The following is a 10,000-nucleotide window of genomic DNA, read 5'->3' as shown; positions in this document are numbered from 1 at the left end:
TGGCACCTGAGGGGAGAGAAAATAATCAGTTTAATACCACCAACCTGGTGGTACAGGTTGGGAAGTGACTTGTGCCTCTGGCCACTTCTACTGGTAAACTAGGCTGTCCAAGGGCTTGAGAGAATATGCACAGTCACCGCTTTTCTCCACTTGCCCACTTTACACTGGCTGCATCTCAGGTCAACAGGTCACTGGCAAAGTCATGCCAGAGTAGCTCGGCAATGCCTCGTATATTAAAATATTCTTGTAAAGAGCAACATCTATTGTGGTGCATGCTACTAAGACAAATGTCCAACCCTACTTGCCAGACCATGCAAGTCTCACAAGGGACCATGCAAGGGAGAAAAAAGACTCCTGGATCACCCTAAGCCTCTAGTGTCCTCATCACCTTGGAAAAATCATCAAATTAGAAAAATGATACCGGTTTGGTACTACCTGTGCAGGACCAAAGTGGCCTTTAACAAGGAAAAATCTGTAGTAGATTGTGTTTGGAAAGCATGGTTTAAAAGAAAATGTAAAAAAGCCTATGAAATTCAAAAGCAAAACCATGAACAAATCACTTACCAAATGCCAGTGGAATCTGAACTTACAAGAGGCTATCTGAGTGGATGTGGAAGAAAGCATTGCTTTGAACACTTCTGTTCAGAGGGATGCTGCACAATGGCCAATAAGATCAGTTTTTGGTATCTCTCTTCTCACCTTTTAGAGGAAGCAATGTTTACTGCCTGATGTGATATTTCAAATGGAAATGAAAATGCATACCTGACTGTGTGTGTGAAGATACTGTACAAGTTTGGAGAAAAGAGACAACATTGAGCATAGAGGAAAAAAAAATTAATCTTATTGGAGTTGTAAGAGCCCTGGATATGCACATTAAAAAGGGAAGGAAGGAACCATAGAATCACAGAATCACCAAGGTTGGAGAACACCTCCAAGATCATCCAGTCCAACCATCCACCTACCAGCAACGTTTCCCATTAAACCACATCCCTCACTACAACATCTAAATGTATCCTGAACACCTCCTGGACCAGCGACTCCTGCACCTTCCTGGGCAGCCCATTCCAGTGCCTGACCAAATGAACATGGTCTAAGTCTGAAAACCAAAGTGAAACCTCAGAGACAGACTTTCCACTCTAAGGTACAGAACAGGAAAATGGCTAAAAAAATGAGCTAAAGACCTGAAAAGAACAACCACACCAAAACCACATATCTGAGGCTGTGGCAAGTCCTGGCAAGTAGATGAAGATATGAAAACAGTAAAGACTGATGAAGGAGGGGAAGAGGAAAGATCCTTGTGTCAGGAGAACACAAGGATCAGACAAAGCACGTGCCCAGAGGAGAGCAATTTAACATGAGCAAGGACTTCAAGTGGTCCAAGCAATCCTTAAGATGAAAACACGCATAATGGCTTTAAGTTATCCTTCTCTCTCTCCAGAATTGGGAAATACAAATGGCAATACAAGCCAGCCCTGGGCAGCAGCTACAGAGCCAAGACATCTGTTGGTGCCCTGCAGCTGTGGCTGGGATCTGACTGCTGAGCAGGCTCAGAGGGCACATGGAGACCATGTGGGTACTGGCATGGAATCCCTCTCAATTTCATTTGAATTCTGAAGTTCTATTCAAACAATCAGTAGTGACATTATGGCATCGTTCAGTGTTAATTACACTTTGTCACATTTCTCTCTATGCTGACCTATGATCTGCTTCTGGCCTTGGCTTCAGATAGCTGAATGAACCTACACGTTCCATTATTCTCATCCATGTTTGTTCTCAAATGGGATGATGGCAGTGTTTTCGATTTCAGAACAAAGCCATCTACCTACCTCATTTTTCCTTTTCTTGTTTTTTTTTTTTTCCCTTTAGTATGAAAAGAAGTGCTAATAAGAGTTTTAATTGGGTGATATCATGACAAGATAGGTGTCCAGGACAGGACAAGAGGCCAGACAAACAAGTCAGGTTTCAGCATCCCTTTAATGAGCCAGCAACTGCAGTGCTGCATGTCTACTCGACTGGCATAGCAAGCCAAACTCAGGAACGCCTTCAGGACTACTTTTGCATTCCCCTGCTTTTACTAAGGAAGTAAAGAAAACGTATCTTTTTTTTTTTTTTTTCCCCTCTTTCTGACCTTCAGGAAAAGACATAGAAGATGTTTGACTTCCATTGGTGAGTTCCTGTAGGTTGATGAGGTTTGTAACAGTCAGCTCTGAGATGGGAGGAATCACGTGGTGTGGCTGTTGCAGATGAAACATTTTCCTACTGCTCACGGTGAACATTTGGCACATTTATTTGTAAGGGAGATACTTTTCTGTGCTGGCCAATTAGCCTTCTTCCTACATCTTACCCACCTGCACACTCTGACTCCTAGACATTTTGTTTAGCAAAGGGATGCTCCTGCATCTGGGTCAGAGGCCAAGTGCCAAAGTTTTGTAAAAAAAAGGATGTTCCTGGTACACACCAGTCCTCTCTGAAGAATGAAGACCATTTGCACTAGCAAAAATTTACATTGTCACAAACTAGAATTTCTCTTCTGCTTTTGTAGAAAGCCAAAGGAAATAAAAGTACAGATGTTACTGAACCCTGAACTTTGCCCTTTACCTGAACCTGTGATTCATGACGAGGTGCTTGATCAGACCATGGCAGCTATGGGACAGAGCATTTGCACTGCAGTTGTTCAGAATGATTTCCTCATGTGTAGTGGTTGGTTCATTATGGTGTTAGTGTTGGTTGTGCACCTATGCAGCATGAATCATAGCTTTTGTGACAGATGTGCTGATAAACAAATGCAGGGAATGATTTGCCTGCTGAGAAATGCAACCTGGCTATGATTCTCAGTGTGTCTGGGTTCATGTCAGAGCTTCTGAAAGGTTCAGACATTTTTTGGATCATTCCATAGTTACCTCAGCAAATAGCTGGGGTGGATATCACAGGCTGCCTGAAAATCATGTTGTATTTTATTAGGGATGCAGACAGATCACTACATCCCAATCTGCCTATGAGCTAACTGAACAGGACATAAGAAACCACTGGACATAACACAAGCAATTGCCAAGTATGATAGGTACCAGTGTGCAACAACAAATATACAACAAGTATACTGCCATGAGGAATGGCTGGATTCCACAGATGGCTATAAAGTGAGTTACGTGAGGGATAACCAGACTTCAAAGATAATTGGAAGGGGGTGTTACGGACCTTTTTGGGAGTGGAATCATGTAAGGCCCGTAGTGCCTGTATAACCATATCAGCTATGTCACATCAAGTCAAGATTACCTATATTTCGTTATTAAATACAGAATTTGGGTATGGGTGTAACCAAACTTGGATTGAGGGGGATAAAGCAATTTGGGACAACTTGTTTATTTGGGAGGAGACTGGGGAGGAGAAAGGGAGGACCAGGACTTGGGAAAAGAGGTAACAGATGTAAATGATATAATCCCAGCTGTCTGTGGTACCTGCCCTTTATCCCTTACAGCCTGGAGCAGGACAATGAGCCAAACCTGTTGTTCTGATGATACCACACATTTCCAGAGCCAGGAGGCCTGGGGTGCATTCCCTGGCCAGCAAGAGAACGCCCATGATGGACAAATCAAGCACCCCAGCATCACCGTGTTTGTATCTGTTCCAAACCTGACAGCATCAGCATCTCCATATCAGCCTAACATCATCCTACCAGCATTCATGATTCAAGTGTTAGTTACCTACTTCATAACAGGTGATTGCCCTGTTTCAAAATGCTATGTGTATTTTCCTGACTCACCTTGGAATGTTTCTTGGTTTTCAGCCAAGGCATAATGGAGAGAGCAATCAGCCTTTAGAGAGGGCCACTGGGATGCAAGTATTCCTCTGTGGATTCTAGATATAGAAGTGCACTGAGAAGCTCAGATAGTTTTTATTTCTTTCTCTTTAGATCAATATTAGCAACCCAAGATGATCTAAACTACAGCAAACCCTGAGATAAGGAGCTTGCCAGACTATACGAAGAAAAGCAATATACACTGATTACTGCACCCTGGATCACGCCCACCCCTCAAAGCACTCCATGTTCGGAGAACTGATGTTCATTGTCTCATATTCCAAATAAGCATTAGATGGCAGGGCAGGACTGTCCTGCCTCACATATATTGTTTGTAAATGAGAGCCCAGGATTGTGGTTCAGTGGGAAATCCCTTGCATAGGGGTTTCTTCCTGTATTCTTCATGTTGCCCATGTGTCTTAACAAACCCAACAGAACTTGCTCTCAGGGAGCTCTGGGCAGCTTCTCTGCTCATCTGAGGCACAACAGGAGGTGAAGCCTACACCACCTCTTCCCCACCTGTCCTTAGTCTCCCCTTGACCTCTGTGACATGCAATGGTGGCCATGGGAGTATCGACTCTGTTCAGCATTATTTCATATCGAGATAGGAAAGGGATGATGGCGGGAACTGGAATTCAGGAGATGCAAAGTAAATTCTCACCTCAGCCAGGGTTTCTTTGCTGGATCTTGGGCATGTCTTAAGATATACTGCCTGCAAAAAGGAAGTAACGTATCCCTGCCTTCCTGGAGCAGTGATAATGTAGAAATAGCACAATATTGAGAGCCCTATTTACACCTTTAAGAGCAATGTAGGACAGACCAATCTCTTCTATATGTGTGAAATTGAATATCACTCCTTGGATATAACACTGTTAGCAGAGCTCCCTGTAGTCCTCTGAATCAGATTTTCTACTTTGAAAGAATTCCTCTAGATAGTGGCTTAAAACCAGTTCTTTTTATCAGGCTTTTCTAGGTGTCCTGACAGGGCAATTAACAGCAGCACGCACAGCATTAAGAGGTTTTGCGTGGCTCCTGTTAAGAAAGGATCATCATGATGGAACATAGTCATCAAAGTGTTAACAGAATTAATTGAGCAGAATTCAATTAAGAATTAAGAGTCTCTGGGAGGTCAGGATTTCTCCTTCTGGCAAGCACAGGCGTTGTGCCAGTGAGGACTGCTCTTCTGACACAGAAACAGAAGCAGTGAAATGGAAAAGGCCGCTGTTGTCTGGGCAGAGTTATCTGGTCTGTGTGCTCCAGCCACTTTGCCATGTCTGCAGCAGACAAGCACATCCTGACCTCTGCAGTTCACCAATCTCAGTGTGCCCCAGTGTTGATGGCACATCTTGTACTCAGGAGCAAGCCACATGGAACAGAAGGTTTTCTCCTGTCTCTGCTACATTTGGTGCTTTGCTTTCACAGATCAAGTTACAGAAAGGCTCCTTGAGATGCCTGCAGTCATGCTGTGTGTGTGTTTACCTCTCTGCTTTTGCAGATATTGATATTTATCCTCCCCTCCCATCAACAACTTCTGAATCTGGGTGTTTTCTAGAGAATGAGAGATCTCCTGAGTGCTCATCAAAAGGCCTCAAGACAGCAGAGAGGCCTTGCCCCCGTCTGTTGTGTGAGCAGAGCTTAGTGCTTCTCCAACAGAAAGGCCTCATGTGGGAGGGAGATAAGCGAGACAGTGAGCGAATGCCCACATTGCAAAAATGTGAAGAGTGCACGAAATCATAGCTAACTACTGTCAACACTTTTGCAGTCCTTGATTACCAGTGGGTGATCTGAGACAGCCAGCATGGCTTCACCAAGGGAGGGTTGTGTCTGACCAATAGGAGTGCTGGCATTGGTGAACAAAGGGAAGACAACTGATGCCATCTACTTGGACTTCTGCAAGGCCTTTGACATGGTCCCACATCACATCTTTATCTCTGAATTGGAGAAATATGGATTTGAAGCATGGACTATTCACTGGAAAAGGACTTGATTGTATGGTTGCAGCCAGAAGGTTGTGGTCAGCGGCTCTATATCCAGGTGAAGTCAGTAACAAGCAGTGTCCCTCAGGGGTCTGCCTTGGGACCAGTACACTTTAACATCTTAATCAGTGACACGGATGATGGGATTGAGTGCACCCTCAGCATGTTTCCTGATGACCTAACGGGATTCAATAAAGCACAGTGCATGTTTTGGCACCTGGGTCAAGGTAATTCCAGATATATATACAAATGGGGAGAACTTGAAAACAGGTCTCCTGAGAAGGACTTAGGGGTCCTGGCTGATGAAAAACTTAACGAGTCAGCAGCATGCATTTGCAGATCCTTACAACCCAAATCATCCTATGATTCTATGACTCTTTTTATCAAAAAGGAAATATATTCTTTAGCAGAAAGGAAGAGGAAGTTAATGAGTTAAAATTTTAAGTCTGTAGGCCCCACATTAAATGTTATTTACCTTCTCTCTTGATAAGGATGATGTGAGTTGTTTGCATGACTTCAGAGTGCCACACTCCATTGCTACAGGGAACATTTTGAAGAAGAGGGCTTTCTGGAGGAGCTCCACCTCCGAAGTTCCAGCTACTGCCATGGAGAGATGCTAAGGGGCAGGTGCCTCATGGGCCCATGCAGCTGTGTCATGGGTTTGAGTGATGTATGGCATTCCAGTGGAATCCTTTGGAGTCTGAAGAGAGATTTGGATGCTTTTGAACTGTACATAAATAGTATTTCTGTGCAGTTTTGTGGTTTCAGAAGGTTCAGAGAGAACAGTTTACCTTTGAAGAGCTTTAAAACCGAGCTATCAGGTGTGTATTTTTTGTTCCTTTGCCCCAGCTCTTCAGATATGCTGCTGATAGGCGAGGAAACCAAGGGCATCATTCAGCAAACTTTGTTGACATTAACAGCCTCAACAGTAAAGTTTTCTCTTCTCTGGGGATTTATGATCTCTGTAGGCAAGGGCTGGATAAAAAAGGGAATACAACAAAGTGATGGTGTGGGAAAGCTTAGCTGTTTCCGCCATCCACCATTTTCTGGCTTCATCTCACTTCACGGTTAACTTTTATGTTTATGTTTGGCATCTTTCTGAAGTGTTTCTCATCACAATGGAAGCACAAGTCATGTTAATTAATGAGAGTAGCAGCCAAAAAATGGAGCTAGCACTTCTTTACTATTGTCATAGGCTCTTGAAAAACTAGTCTTCGATGTTGTTTTGGCTGAACATAAATTATGATCATAATCACTACTAGATTTGATTGACTAGATATTTCTATTACACTGATGAAAACAGCATGACAGAAATTCTTAACCTTATACAACCCTATTGCCACATCCACAGATTGCTAAATAGCTGAGCATCTTCTCCCTGACTAGGCTATCCACCTCTAAGGGCGCTGAAATGTCTGAAGAAGTCCATAGTGGCTTTAGGGTGATGGAGAAAAACCTTTCCTGTTGACGTAAAATCTCTGTCAGGCACAGAATGAGGATATGAGGCCGTGAATCACTGCAGCACAGCTGGAGAACCCATACTTGATGAACCTCTGGTGATTTCATTCGATGACTATGAATTTAAATGATCCCCTTGCTAACCTCAGATAACAGCTCCTGCTGCTCAGTTTGGGATGCTGTTCCCCAGCCACACGCCAGCAGCAGAGACAACAAGTCTTCTTCAGCCCTGAGCAGACATCACTGCAGCAGGAGATGCTGCAGCAGAGATGGGGGCTGGCAGTGCTCCCACTGAGGTTGCCTGCTGTACCATTATATTCTTTAGCCCAACAATGCATTGCTGACAGCCCCTTTAAATCTTAGCTAGTTCTTTCCCAGCCTAATTATTTTTTTTTTCTGTAGATGCAACCTTGCTCACACTTGCATATGCTATATTGCCACTAAAACCATTACTGAATGTCAGACCCTGGAGACACACTGGAGTAGCAGAGTGTCTGAATCATAGAGTAGAATCATAGAATATCCCAAGTTGGAAGGGACCCTCAGGGATCATCGAGTGCAACTCCTGCTCCACATGGGACCACACAAAAATCCAACCACATGACTGAGAGCATTGTCCAAACACTCTTTGAACTCTGCAAAGCTCAGTGCTATGCCCACTGCCCCAGGCAGCCTGTTCCATGCTCACCACCCTTTGGTGCAGACCCTTTCCCTGATCCCCAGCTGCCCCTCCCCTGACACAGCTTCATGCTGTTCCCTCGGGCCCTGTCACTGTTACAGAGAGCAGAGCTCAGCACTGCCCCTCTGCTCCCTGTGAGGAAGGCCTTCCTGGCTGACTGGAAGGATATTCCTACCTGCTGCTACTGCTCAACTCAGCACTTAATCAGGTTTATAAGTAAACAAGGAAGAAAGTAAACTGGGTTTCCCAAGCAGCAGAAGATCAAGCCTGAAGGTTTTAAATGCAAAACTATTCCTTCAGAACCACTCAGAAATATTCTTTAGAAGTTGGCCATCACTCAGAGTGCTGTCTTGGCAGGAGCTCCCTGCAGCAGTTCTCGCCACCCACCTGAACAGATAACCCTGGAGTTGCCTACTACAGCAGTCTGGTGTGAACAGGAGAAACCTAAATGTTTGATTTAACTGAACCAGACTAAAGCTGTAGCTGAAGCAACCAGCCTGATGGCAGCACAGAGCTGTCAGCCATGGGCTGTCCTTCTCCTAGGACACATATTCTAGGCCTTGTGCTAATTCATCCCTTGACCCTTCTCCTCTCCTCAATCACTTTGTCTTTAACAAAACACTGCTGGCTGCTTACTGGGCTTCCCAGACACACTAAGTACAAATGAGAGCTGCCTACTCCAGTGGCCTGCGGCTATTCTACACAGTGGTGTACAGGTAGTGGGCTTCATTAAGGACAGAAATGTACTCCACAGGCCCATCCCGCGTGCCCCAGCGACAGCTGTGCCCAGCAGTGGCTCAGAGCTCCCTCCTCCCCATGCCTCCACCAGGCAAGGGGTGGCTGGGCATTGCCACACAGCCGGAGGCCATTCCCAGCCGAGCCTGGCATCAGGCTGAGACATTAGTGCAGCTGGGTGCCTTGGATTGGCCTTAATTATATTTTTGTTTTATTGTTTTTGAGCTGCGCTCTGCCAGTGCTGTTGGTATATCTATCTCCATACTGCACATCTGCTTTTCTTCCAGCCCGGGCTAATTGCTCCACATCGCACTGTGTTTGCCATTTTCTTTTTTTTTTTTATCGGCCCTTTTTTCTTTTCCCCTTTCGATGCCTCGGTGGGCATCGCATCCATTTGCCTGGACGTTCTCATAAATCCGCTGCTCCGCTCCCCGTCCCTCGGCCTAGCCCAGTCCTTCCTGCTGCCGTCTCCGCACCGCGGCTGCTGCCGGCCGTGCCCTCAGCCGGCTGCGATCCCGGTGCCCGAGTGCCCCCTGCCCGCCGCGCTGGCAATGACACGGCCCTCGTTGGAGCCCCGCTGCTGACAGATAGAGAGAGCCTCTGCAGCCGTGATCCTGGGCTGAGCCGACACAGGAGCTTGTGGAAACAAAGCACGACTACGCAGCTTATTTTATCCGCCTCCAGGGACCCCAGTGCATACGTGCCACTTGTCCAGGAGGTTCTCTTTCCCAGAGTGTTGTGCAGATAAGCAGTCACCTCCTGGATGTCAGTGCTTGGACTTGGACTGCTTCCCAGGGCTTCTGCACCGCAGACCACAAGTGGGAGGGAGAAGAGGGTCGAGGGGATCCTGAGTTTGTGCTCCAGTCCTCCTTGTTGTGGGACTGCACGAGGAAGGAGCCAGCTCCCAGTCTGCCAGGCTGCCCTCAGGGTGTCAGCAGCTGAGACTGTGCCTGGCATAAAGGGGTGCGATCATTGCAGTCTCCGCTTATAAACCATCAGTGTGAATACCTCCATTGAAGTAAACAAAAAACAAAGCAGCATTTGTTTTAGCAAAAGCCACCCGAGGTTCATCCTCCAGCCAAAAGTAAAAGCTATCCTGTTTGTGCCATCTGGGCACAGCCACGCAGCCTGCTCCAGGCACCCAGGACAGGCAGACACAGTTCATTGCCATTGCTGTAGGCAAATGCAGAGCTGCAGAGGCTGAGCCCTCCGCCATTAAACCAGAAGTGCTCGGACATGTGCATGCCAGCAGCAGATCTCCACTGCCCTATGAAGGCCCCAATATGGCAGAGCAGCAGCTGCACAAGCAGTGCTTTGTTGGATTGGACAGACCCATTTGTTCCTGATAACCATGCA

This window comes from Meleagris gallopavo, chromosome 6 (assembly GCF_905368555.1).
Source record: "Meleagris gallopavo chromosome 6, MGAL_WU_HG_1.1, whole genome shotgun sequence".
In the NCBI taxonomy this organism is placed as follows: Eukaryota; Metazoa; Chordata; class Aves; order Galliformes; family Phasianidae; genus Meleagris; species Meleagris gallopavo.
Note: the sequence above shows the minus strand (reverse complement) of the source record.